Below are 12,568 nucleotides of genomic sequence, written 5' to 3'. Positions count from 1 at the left end.
TTCCGTAGGGGTTCAAGTGCCAAGTTTTTGGGCAGAGTTGCTATTTCTTTTGTCCTTGTCAGCACTTTTTATATACTGCCACTGTAGCATTTTATATACACTATCACAGTTGTTAATTTATACATTTGTCTTTTCTAGGATAATGAAATCTCATTGAGGCTCGGGGAATGGACGATGTGGGGACACAACTGTCTTCTTCATATTTATGTTAGATACCTTGAGAATGCCATATGCAGAGAATAATTCAATATTTGTTTCATAAGCCTACATTATTTCATCTAGATAGAACCAGAGCAAACCATGGAACATAAAAAAATTCCTCAACCTCAGCACTACTGACACACGTGGTCAGATAATTCTTTGTTGTAAGGACCTGTCCTATGCCTTGGGATACATTTAGCAGCATCCCTGGCCTCTACTCACTAGATCCCAGTGACAATGTCCCCCGCCCCCCAATTCTGACAACCCAAAAATGTCTACAGATGTGCCAGATAGGCCCTGGAGGGGCAAAACCATGCCTGGTTGAGAACCACTTGTTCTTTATCAAATTTCATGGAGTGAAAGAAGCCTTAGGTTTCATTTGCTTTCTGGGTGTCCGATTTGCAAACAAGGTTTTGGTCACTGTTAGTGGAGAATGACCCAAAAAAGCAATTACCATCCAACTTCTTTGAGAATCCAACACCATGCACTGCTTATAAATGACTATAACGACTCCACCACCAGGAATTTGCTTGTTCTTACAGTGTGTGTCTTATAGGTGTTTTTGACCTGGAGAGAGAAGACCCAGATAACCCTAAATTGATGATGATGATGATGATGATGATGATGATGATGATGATGATGGTGGTGGTGATATGCTTATATTAATAGCTCCTTGCAGTTTAAGAGTTTTGGCACATATCTTCCCAACTAGATATAGGTTTCTAATGGAAAATGTTAAAGAGAAAGTAAAACTATTAAGGGGCCAAACTGATAATTACAGTTAATTAAGACAGTATACTCTGCAGGCTAATTGTACTTAACATGTATAGATTTTTCAGTGTTGAGGAAGGAATATTTTGTGATTACCGAGTTGGAATGAAAGACACCACAAGTTGTTTCTTTGGTTCATCAAATGGCCTTTGAAAGGCAGCAGAGGAAGAGTAAATTCAGATATGAAAGGAAGAGAAGTAGTTATGTCTTAAAAAGACAAACTACAGAAGACAAACTGAATGCTATCCAAAATATCAACTGGAAGAATAGTTCATACGTGAATGAGAGAATCGTGGTAGCTAAAAAGTTCTTGTTGCACAGAATGAAAGGGTGACTGGTGAGATTCTCAGCATTAAGGACGTGATGTAGGGCAGATAGAGGTAATTCAGTAATGAAGTCCATGCAGCTACATATGAAAGTAGCTTGGTGTATTAGTTTCCTGCAGCTGCTGTAACAAATTACTAAACACTGAGTATTTTAAAACAACAGGAGTTTATTCTCTCTCAGTTCTGGAGGCCAAAAGTCTAAAGTCAAGGAGTCAGTGGAGCTATACTCCCTCTGGAGGCTCTAGGGGAGAACCCATTCCTTGGCACTTGCAGCTTCTGGAGACTGCTGGCATTCCTTGGCTTGTGACGGTGTCTCTCTCTGATCTATCTTCGCATCACCTTCTCCTCGGTGTCCCTTCTCCACTGTTTCTCTTTATTTAAAAAGATACTCATGACTGTTTTTAGGACCCACCTGGATAACCTCACCTCCAGATCTTTAACTCAGGTACATCAGCAGAGATCCTCTTTTCAAATAAGAACATTCACAAGTTCTGAGGGTTAGGATACGGACATACCTTTTGGGGGGCATCACCGATCAGCCCACTGCACGTGCGTTGATAAGGTACAGTCTACTTTCTGTTTGGGGACTCTGATGCTTAGCTCTACATCAAACTTCTGTTCAGCTCTGGCACACAGAAGGCTTCACTTCAAATACAGTATATCCAAGAGCCCACTTAAAGTGACATCATCAAGACAGTGACATAAATCATCCCCACCTTCAGTGCCCCTCACCAAAAGACCAACTAGCAACTATCCATAGACAACATATCAATGTGAGAATCCCACACCCAAGGGTGTGAATGAAGCACCCGCATTGGACCACAGAGACTGGGAAGGATTACATTAGAAAGGTAAGAGGAGTGTCTACACTCTGCATCGTCACCTACCCACCTCAGGCCAGCATGACACTACACCAACAGGGCCACCCTGGTTTCTCCAGTGGAAAAGGGGGAGTTCATGATGGACATCCAGGTCCTCCAGTACTGCAGGATGCTTCCCAGAAATCCCACTATAGTAATCAAAGCAGTATGATACTGCCATTTAAAAAAACAAGAAAACAAAAACAAAACAAACCCCCAAACCAACCAACAAACAAAAAACAGACCAGTAGAACAGAATTAAAAGCCCAGAAACAAACCCATGCATGTACAGCCAACTAGTATTTGACAAGAAAGCCAAGACTACTCAATGGGGAAATGACAGTCTCTTCAATATAGGGTGTTGGGAAAACCGGATATTCACACGCAATAGAATGTTTGCGTGTGTTTTTGTACTGTATCTATGTTTGAAAATTGCTGAGAGAGTAAATAGCAAGAAATTGTCATCTCAAAAAAAAATTTTAATTATGTGAGGTGCTACCTGTGTTAACTAACTTTATTGTGGGAATTGGATTGCAGTAAATACATATAACGAATCATTACGTTGTACACCTTGTCAGCTTCACCATGTTATATGCCAATTATATCTCAACAAAGCTGGTGGGGGTGGGGAGGAATGAGCCCATTTAAGAGGTAACATCACACCATTATGCTTTGACTATGATGCATCCACATCTTATGATGCCTGGGAAAATTAGACTCCTTGTTCTTACCTTTCATCAATTAGCTCTATGAGGTATGGATGGAAAATTACGGGGGATATGTTTTTAGAGGGAGTTGAAAGTCACTTCTCCTCTCAGTGATACCAACTCTAGTATCCAACAGAGTATATCAACTGATTAAGTCTGAAACGGTACTGAGGCGGTAGGCTGAATAATGGTTCCTCAAAGATGTTCATATTTTAATCCCTGGAACTGTAGATACGCTACCTTATATAGCAAAAGAGACTTTGAGATGTGACTAAGTTAAATATCTGAGATGGGGTGATCATCCCAGATTACCTAGTTAGGCCTCAAATGTAATCACAAGGTCTTTGTAAGAGGGAAGCAAGAAGGTCAAAGGACAAACAAGACAATATGAGAGAGGAAGCAATGGAGAAAAGACAATATGACTCAGGGTCACAAACCAAAGAATGAAGACAGCCTCCAGAAGATAGAAAAACCAAGAACAGAGTCTTCCCTGAAACCTCCCTGCAAAACCAGACCTGATGACACCTTGATCTTAGGCCCTAAGTCTCCTTTTGGACTTCCGATCTCCCAAACCATAAAATAATAAATTTGAATTGTTTTAAGACGCCATGTTTGTGGTATAGCAGTGACAGAAAACAATAACAACAAACAAAACTAGTATATATTCAAAATTTAGAACGTATCAAGGGCTGTCTGAGGAACTTAATATGTAATATTTATAATTGCCTTAATGCTATATGGGTAAACAAATAAGTTGGGAATACAACAAATTTTAAAAGTTAAATCAGGCAAAGAAAAAATCCATAGGCTAAATTTTGTTTCAGTCTTTAAGCATTTAAAGTTTTCATTTTTGTTCTTACTTGACTCCTTCTAGGTAATGTCACCACGTTTAAAAAATGATCAAAAGGGATGCCCGGGTGGCTCAGTCAGTTAAGTGTCCAACTTGGGCTCAGGTCATGATCTCATGGTTCATGAGTTTGAGCCCCGCATTGGGCTCTGCTTCAGATTCTGTGTCTCCCTCTCTCTCTACCCCTCCCTCGCTCATGCTCGCTCTCTCTCTCAAAAATAAACATTAAAGAAAATAATAAAAAAATTAAAAATCACCAAAAAAAGCCAAATTATTTCTTCCCAAAGGGCATATTTACACCTAATAGTGGCAAATCTAGATGAGATAGGACCCAGGGTAAAACTGCCCAAAGACTATTCAATTAGTTCCAGATATTCTCCTTCACCAAGATGCATCCCCCCAAATATGCAAATTCTGAGCGCGGTCAATGACGTGCAAAGAATCAGCACGGTTCTGAATTAAAATTTCTGGAGCTCAACAAATGACTGCTAAGACTTGCAAAGAAAGAAGTGACCAAAGAAAGTGTTAGTTTCTTGAAGGCAAGTTCATAAGACCAGAAACAGGCAAAGAAAAGGAGCATGTGATGGCTAACGTGGAATGAGCGGCTGTGGAAAACCCCAGGGCACCCTAGCGATTTTGAAATACTGAAGGAGAATGCCAATTCACAGCTAAGGTGACTTCTTATGGACAAGTTTTAAGGCCCCATAAGGAAATGTCGCTGCCAAGCATTTCTGCACTGCTCACAGCAAAGACATACATCACGGGTTTGAAACACAGTGTGGGTGTGCGTGGTGCTAATCCAGTTCAACTACACAGGGACAGCACTCGCTTCAGCAACACATATACCAAAGTGGGAACGATATAGAGAAGGTTAGCGTGGCCCCAACACAAGGATGACACAAAAAATACACAAAGTGCTTTCCCAAGTCACAGAGTAGACCATGTAGAAGATAATCATATAACCACTGAAGCCTGAAAAACAAACACAAATACATCTTTCCTAATATATTGGAAGATAAAAAGAATATTTTTTGAGTTTATTTATTTATTTTGAGAGGGACAGAGAGAACACGTATGCATGTGTGTGTGAGCAGGGGAGGGGCACAGAAAGAGAGAGACAGAGACAGAGAGAAAAAGAGAGAGAGAGAGAGAGCAAGCGAATCCCAAGAAGGCTCCAAACCCAACGTGGAACCCAACACAGGGCTCGATTAACCAACGGACCCACCCATGTGCCCCTACAAAGAGTATTTCTAAGGAAAACAAAATTATGTCTAAAATGGCCATAGCAAACCTGAGAAGATTTTTTCCATTTTTTTTCCTCCTAAAAGAACATCATATTTTGAGTTTACAACAAGTTCATCCAACCTTTTCTTAACTCATTCTTCAAAAATTGCCTAAGACCTACGTGTTTACCATTAACTTATACTAAGGAACAAAGCTATATAAGAACCCTGTCTTTTAAAAAAAATTTTTTTTTAATGTTTATTTTTGAGAGAGAGCGCGAGACAGAGCATGAGCAGGGGACAGGCAGAGAGAGAGGGAGACACAGAATCCGAAGCAGGCTCCAGGCTGAGCTGTCAGCACAGAGCCCAATGCGGGGCTCGAACCACGAACTGTGAGATCATGACCTGAGCCAAAGTCGGACACTTAACTGACTGAGCACCCAAGCGCCCCACGAACCCTGTCTTTTTAAGAAGACTCCATTAAGTAAAGGGAAAAAATAAATACAAATACTAAATATTATAACAGATATTTGAACATAGGGTCTTGAGAAACAGAAGGAGAGGCTTCAGGGAGATTTCATTCCACGCCAGTTAATGGAAGAGATGAGACTGTAAGACCGGTCTCTACTGCCGGAATCTCCATCCTACTCTGGTGAATCAGAACAACCTTCTTAGAAGCCCTTTAGGGGTAAGTGGGCTTACGTGCAGCAACGGTAAAGGTAGAACGAAGAAAGTCAGCAGTTCTCAGCATAATCCTGCCTCAAATAGGATGGCATTGAGATGACCACAGGCAAACACACAACGAGGCTCCGTGCAACCAGGATACTCCAGTGCTAAACCAGCTAGGGATGCTTCTCTTGGTACAAGTAGAAATTCTCCAAAGGGGTTTGGTAACAGGATAAAGAAGTGCTATGGGACTCTCTTCTAACAAGACTCACAGTCAATGCTTCCCCAGAAGTCTGTGACCCCAGGACCAGGCTCCAGTCCTGAAGAACCATGATTGGTTTTGAAGCATGTAACGAATAAGAATGAGGAATCTCTTCAACTATCCAAAAATCTCCTAAAAACATGGATTTCGGCTATGAGGTCTACAAATTCCTTGACACCAACAGGATTTGAGTCATGATTCTAAAGAATTGATCCTGGCATCAACCTCCTAGCCTGTATTTTCAGTAACTTAGTCATGTTCTAAGAACTGAGGCAAGAGTCCTGGCAGCAAATTCTGAGATCTACTAGGTCAGATACTGCAAAAAACCTAGAAGTATAAAAATGGATGCTCTCTCAGGGCACCTGGGTGGCTCAGTCAGTTAAGTGGCCGACTTCAGCTGTGAGTTCGAGCCCCGCATCGGGCTCTGTGCTGACAGCTCAGAGCCTGGAGCCTGTTTCAGATTCTGTGCCTCCCCTCTCTGATCCTCCCACGTTCATGCTCTGTCTCTCTCTGTCTCAAAAATAAATAAAGGTTAAAAAAAATTTTTTTTAAAATGGATCCTCTCTTGGAGAAACCACAATCTGATTAAGGGGGAAAAATGCAAGAAAAAGAATCATATAGTAGTGTAATATTATATATATTGTGTGACAAATTCTAAGTCTATAGGAATATGACAAATGGAAAGAGTCAGAGAGAGTCTATAAGAAAACCAATCTCGGGGCGCCTGGATGGCTCAGTCAGCTCCCTTGGATGCTCACTCTCTCCCTTTCTCTGTCCCTCCCCTATTTGCGCTCACTCTCTCTCTCTCTCTCAAAATAAATAAATAAACTTTAAAAAAAGAAAAGAGGGGTGCCTGGTGGCTCAGTCAGCTAAGCGTCCAACTTTGGTTCAGGTCATGATCTCGCTGCTCATGGGTTCAAGCCCCCCATCAGGCTCTGTGCTGACAGCTCAGAGCCTGGACCCTGCTTCGGAATCTCGGTCTCCTTCTGTCTCTGCCCCTCCCTCACTCATGCTATCTCTCTCTCTCTCTCTCTCTCTCTCTCTCTCTCTCTCCAAAATAAACACTAAAGGGGCGCCTGGGTGGCGCAGTAGGTTGAGCGTCCGACTTCAGCCAGGTCACGATCTCGCGGTCCGTGAGTTCGAGCCCCGCGTCAGGCTCTGGGCTGATGGCTCAGAGCCTGGAGCCTGTTTCCGATTCTGTGTCTCCCTCTCTCTCTGCCCCTCCCCCGTTCATGCTCTGTCTCTCTCTGTCCCAAAAATAAATAAACGTTGAAAAAAAAAAAAAAACCTATCTACGCTCACCATGTTCCTTTCAATTAAAACATGTCTTGAGGTACCTAGGTGGCTCAGTCGGTTAAGCGTCTGACTTGGGCTCAGGTCATGATCTCGTGGTTTGTGAGTTCGACCCCTGCATCAGGCTCTGTGCTGACAGCTCAGAGCCTGGAGCCTGCTTCGGATTCTGTGTCTCCCTCTCTCTCTGCCCCTCCCCCGTTCATGCTCTGTCTCTCTTTGTCCCAAAAATAAATAAACGTTGAAAAAAAAATTAAAAAAAAAAATAAACATTAAAAAAAAAAATCTCAGGAGATCAGAAGATTTGTCTGTAAAGTATAAAATTAAGCAATATAGGTAAATGTAATGAAATGTTTAAGCAGTTTAAAGTTTTATATAATAATTATGTGCTAAACTAACTTCTTCCTATAATATAGGCCTATAAATAAATTAAAAGAACTCTACTGCAGGAACTCCAGTTGCTAATAGAAAAGCAACTGGAATATTTATGGTAAAATACAGAAAACCCTGAGAAAGTTATCCTTAAAGATAAAAACAGTACAGTGTATAATGAAGAAAAATTCCTTTAAAATCTTTAAACTCTTTAAGCTTCAAAAAATCTCAAATCTAATGTTTGTTTTAATGTTTCTTATATTTAAGAAAGTACTGATTAAAAGTTCCATATATAAATTATACATCATACATGCAAAGTTACACACACACACACACACACACACACCAACCCAGCTTACTTTACAGGCAGGAGTATATCAGTAAATAATAAGGAAAGGCACGTTCATCCTATAAAACGACAAAGCCTAAATATATTGAAATAAGTACAGGACCACTTCTTGTTACTAGGGAGAGGAAGAAGGCAATGCGAAGTCATTCAAGCAGAATAATAAGTAAACCAAAGCCAGATCAAAGGAATACAGAAGAAAGGCTGAAACGTGAAGCTGAAATATTTATTTCCTTCAAAACATCATCCATGCCTTGTCCCTGGGCAGTTCAATATTTCAAAGTAGCAAGAAAATATTCTCACTTACATTCATCATTAAGCAGGCAAATTTTCTCGTTATTTACCAAACATAAATATCATATTTATCATTGAGAGAAGGTTTTCTGCTTATCAGAAATGATTTCTAAATTATACGAAATAATTTTAAAATCACGATAGCCACTGCTCAGTACTTCTGGTGGATGAAGCCTGCTACAAGCTATAGCATTTATAGTGTAACCTAATTTTTAATGTCTTCACAAAGGATGAAAAAGAGTGAAAATTTACTGAGTGTTTATTATGCTCGTTAGTTTAGAGCAGTTCATGTATTATTTCCTTCCATTTTTATAATGATAAAAAAGTTCTCATTTAGTTTTTTTCACAAATGAAAACAAGGAGGTTTAGAAGAGTTAAGTGATTTGTCCAAGTTTACATAGTCAATGGCAGAAGGAGAAATTAAACCAGCCCACCTGACCTTAAGGTCCAAAGTCGTTTTACGACATCACGCTATTTCTTTAAGCCTGAAGACAAGTAGGTCTTCACTATAATTTACCTTCACATAACATTAATATTTTCATGCCAAATCACTTTTAGAACATTTGAAAGTTAAAATATCTATCAAGCATTTACTTAACTCCTATTTTATGCCAGGATCTATGCTTGGTGCTAGAAATACAAAATAACCAACACATTGTCCTTGCAGGCAATATAGGAAAGAAGACAAACTCTATACTACTTCCAGTGCCACAAAAGCTACACAATAATATGAACATAATACTCTGAGCAAACAAGGACCAGAGGAATAATTATCTGTGCCTAGGATAAAATAGAAAAGCTTCATAAAAGGCACGTCATTTGGTAAGATCATCACTCAATGTTTTTTTTAATTTTTTTTTTTAATTTTTATTTTAGAGAGAGAGAGAGAGAGTGTGTGTGTGAGCAGGGGAGAGGTGGAGAGAGAGGGAGACACAGAATCTGAAGCAGGCTCCAGGCTCTGAGCTGTTAGCACACAACCCGATGCGGGGCTCGAACTCATGAACCACAAGATCATGACCTGAGCCAAATTTGGATGCTTAACCGACTGAGCCACCCAGGTGCCCCCATCACTCAGAATGTTTAAGAGGAGTAACATATATATTTTGGTAACTATATGTATTAAAATGTGGATGTATCTGTAAAAGACATATTGTATTTGATAATTATAAAATATCTTTTATTTTCCTCCTTACCATCATACTTTCCCTGAAAAGAGAAAATCTCCATCAGAAGATTCTTATTTATTTCAAGGGGAAGATGAATCTGGTAAGAGATTTCTAAAGATAAAGTTTTGTTTCAGCCATAATAAAGTATGCAACCATTTTTACTGATTATAAAAGGCTATTGATAAGTCCATGAAAGTACATGAGCTGGATTTATGGTAGTTTTCAGATATGTCTTTATTTATAAACATATATCATCCATGTTCCACTGACCATTCCCTCCTGCCTCATACTAAATTTTTCCAAAGGTTCCAGTGATATTCTTAAATGTGCTTAATAAGAAGTTCAGTCACTGTTAATCTGCTACCATGTGGTATTCATTAATTCATTTATTGTTAGTATGTTAAGTACCCATTATTTGCAAGGGACCTTGCTAGATGTTGAGCAGACATCACTGAATTTACCACCTCAGCTTCTGTGCTAAGGGAGCTTTAAGTAGAGCAAAGAAAAAAAGACATCGAATTAATACAAATAAGAACAATGAGGATTCAATTCAATGATCAAAACAGAAATATAGAGTACTAAGGGTTTATATATAATGGGTGAAAAACCTTACCTAGGAATTAGGATGAAAGAAAGTGATGTCAAAGTTAACTGAACTGTATGTCAATTACACTTCAATGTACACATCAAATGTACATACATCTTTTTTTTTTTCCTATCAAAAAGAAGAAGCTAACTGAAGGATGTGGAGGACTAGATAGAAGAAAATGCAGGAAAGGGCACTCCCAGCATAAAGGGCAACAAACTGAGAAGGTGTGAAAGGCAATGACTGTGGTTAAATCATGGAAGAGAACAGGGGTCAAGATACCAATACAAACAACAGAGAGAAAGGGGCCTGGGATGAGGCTGAGAATTATGTTGTCATACTGAAAATACTAGAGACAGAATTTTGGTAGTTTTGTAGAAAAACTACAGTGTGTGAGATGAAGAATAAAACAGATGGGATTTACAGGCATTGCTAAAGAAAAGGTCTGTGAACTTGAAGACTTAGCAACGGAAACCCACCAAACCAAAGCACAAGAAGAAAAACAAAGTAATAAAAAAGAAGCAAAGCATCAGTGACAACTATCAGCAACCTAATACATGTGTGTTTGGAGTTTTTAAAGGAAGAGAGGGGTAGGGACAGAAAAATATTTGAAGAAACCATGGCCAAAAGCTTTCCAAATTTAATTAAAATTATAAATCTACACATCCAAGAACTCAAAGAACTCCAAACATGAGATAAAGAAAACTACATGAAGGCACATCATAATCGATCTCTCCCAAAATCAGTGACAAAGAAAAAAAAAAAGAATCTTGAAAACAGCCAGAAAAAAGAATGTTCCAGAGAAACAAAAGTAAGGAGAGCAGCAGATTCATGGTAGAAGCAGCACAAGCGAGAAGACAGTCAGTGACATGTTTAAATCACCAACAATTAAGCTGGATCTATGCCATGAAGGCAAGAATAGCTCATTATTGGATAACCTAATACTACATTTAGTAATGACTACATTACCTAAGTCCAAGATGATCAATAAAATTAATAAACCTCTGGCCAGACTGACAGGGAAAAAGAGACAATACAAGTTAACATTACGAGTGAGAGAGGTTTCATCACTACAGATTCTACACATATTAGAAGGACAATGACGCAGTATTATGAAAGAAAGAGAAAAAAGAATTTTAATCCATACTTCCCAGCACATACAAAATTAACTTTAAAAATGGATCAAAATCCCAAATGTAAAACCTGGAACTGTGGTCAGGGACCAGGAAAAGATTTCTTAGATGTGACCTCAAAAGCACAATCCATAAAAGAACAAATAAATGCAATGGACTTCATCAAAGTTTAAAACACCAGTTCTTTTAAAGAAACCATGAAAAGAATAAAAAGGAAAGCCGCATACTGGGAGAAAGCATTTGCAGACCGTCTGTTAAAAGACTTGTATCCAATATATACAAAGAATTTTCAAGACTCAATAATAAGAAAACAACCAACCCAGTTTAAAAAAAAAAAAAAAAAAAAAGGAGGCTAAAATTTTGAACAGTCACCAAAGGAGATATATTTATAGCAAAAAAAAAAAGTACATGAAAAGTTTTTCAACATTAGTCACTAGGGATATGCAAATTACAACCACAATGAAAAATAAAATAAAATAAAAAATAAAACTACAGTGAAATACTTAGACAAGCCTGTTGGAATTGTGAAAATAACAACACTGACCATATCAAGTATCGATAAGGATGTGGAGGAAACAGAACTCCAAACGCTACTGGGGGGGAATGTAAAACAGTACAATTCCATTTATTTAAAATTCTAGTAATTAAAGTATAGTGACAGAAAGGAGATCTGTGCTTGGGGCATCTGGGTGGCTCAGTTGGTTAAGCGTCCTACTCTTGATTCCGAATCCGGTCCTGATCTCATGGTTCGTGAGTTTGAGCCCCATGTCAGACTCAGTGCTGACAGCGCGAAGCCTGCTTGAAATTCTCCCTCTTTCTCTGCCCCTCACCTTCTCACACTCTCTCTGTCTCTCTCAAAATAAATAAACTTAGAGAGAGAGAGAGAGAGAGAGAGAGAGAGAGAGAGAGAGAGGAGAGTAGTGCCTGCCTCCATAAGGAGAAGTCAGAGAAAGGTAGATAGGAGAGATTTCATAGGGGCATGACAAAACTTTTGGGAATAATTATATGCTGACAGAGACATATTTTTTATGTTGGTACTTTCCTTTCACAACTGTAGACATATGTCAGAATGTGAAACTGTGTACTTTAAATATGTGAGATGTGTTGAATTTCAACTACAACTCAATAAAGCTGCTGAAGTGGTCCTTAAATATATTACAATATATTTACTCCCACTTATTATAAGAGAACTACAAGTTTCAACTATATTGGGATACAACGTATCACACCTATCACCTTATCAGGCAAATATTTTAAAAATATAACAACACATTCTATTTGGGAGGCTGTGGGTCAAAAGTCATTCTAATATATATCCAGTGGAAATTCAATCAGTACCACCTTCATGCAGGGGCATTTGGCAATAGAGAACAAAACTACATATATGTTTATCTTTTGACCCAGCGTTCCCCCGCCTAAAAAGTTACGGCGAATATATATTTCAAACAATACAAAAATACACATCTACTAGGTTATTCATTACAGTATCCCCTGTAATTGCAAATACTGGGAACAACC

The 12,568-nt window shown here is 38.9% G+C and overlaps 1 protein-coding gene and 1 pseudogene across 10 annotated transcripts in view; one reads left to right on the top strand and one right to left on the bottom strand.

Moving 5' to 3' along the window:
• The window catches only part of CEP112 (centrosomal protein 112), a 473,818-nt gene that overhangs the window by 315,876 nt on the left and 145,374 nt on the right, over positions 1–12,568 (bottom strand). The window lies entirely within an intron of this gene.
• Positions 4,534–4,634, top strand: LOC121015395 (uncharacterized; annotated as a pseudogene).

This window comes from Herpailurus yagouaroundi, unplaced genomic scaffold (assembly GCF_014898765.1).
Source record: "Herpailurus yagouaroundi ecotype Mexico unplaced genomic scaffold, PumYag 206, whole genome shotgun sequence".
NCBI lineage: Eukaryota > Metazoa > Chordata > Mammalia > Carnivora > Felidae > Herpailurus > Herpailurus yagouaroundi.
The sequence above is the reverse complement of the archived record's forward strand: the minus strand, read 5'-3'. Positions and strand labels throughout refer to the sequence as shown.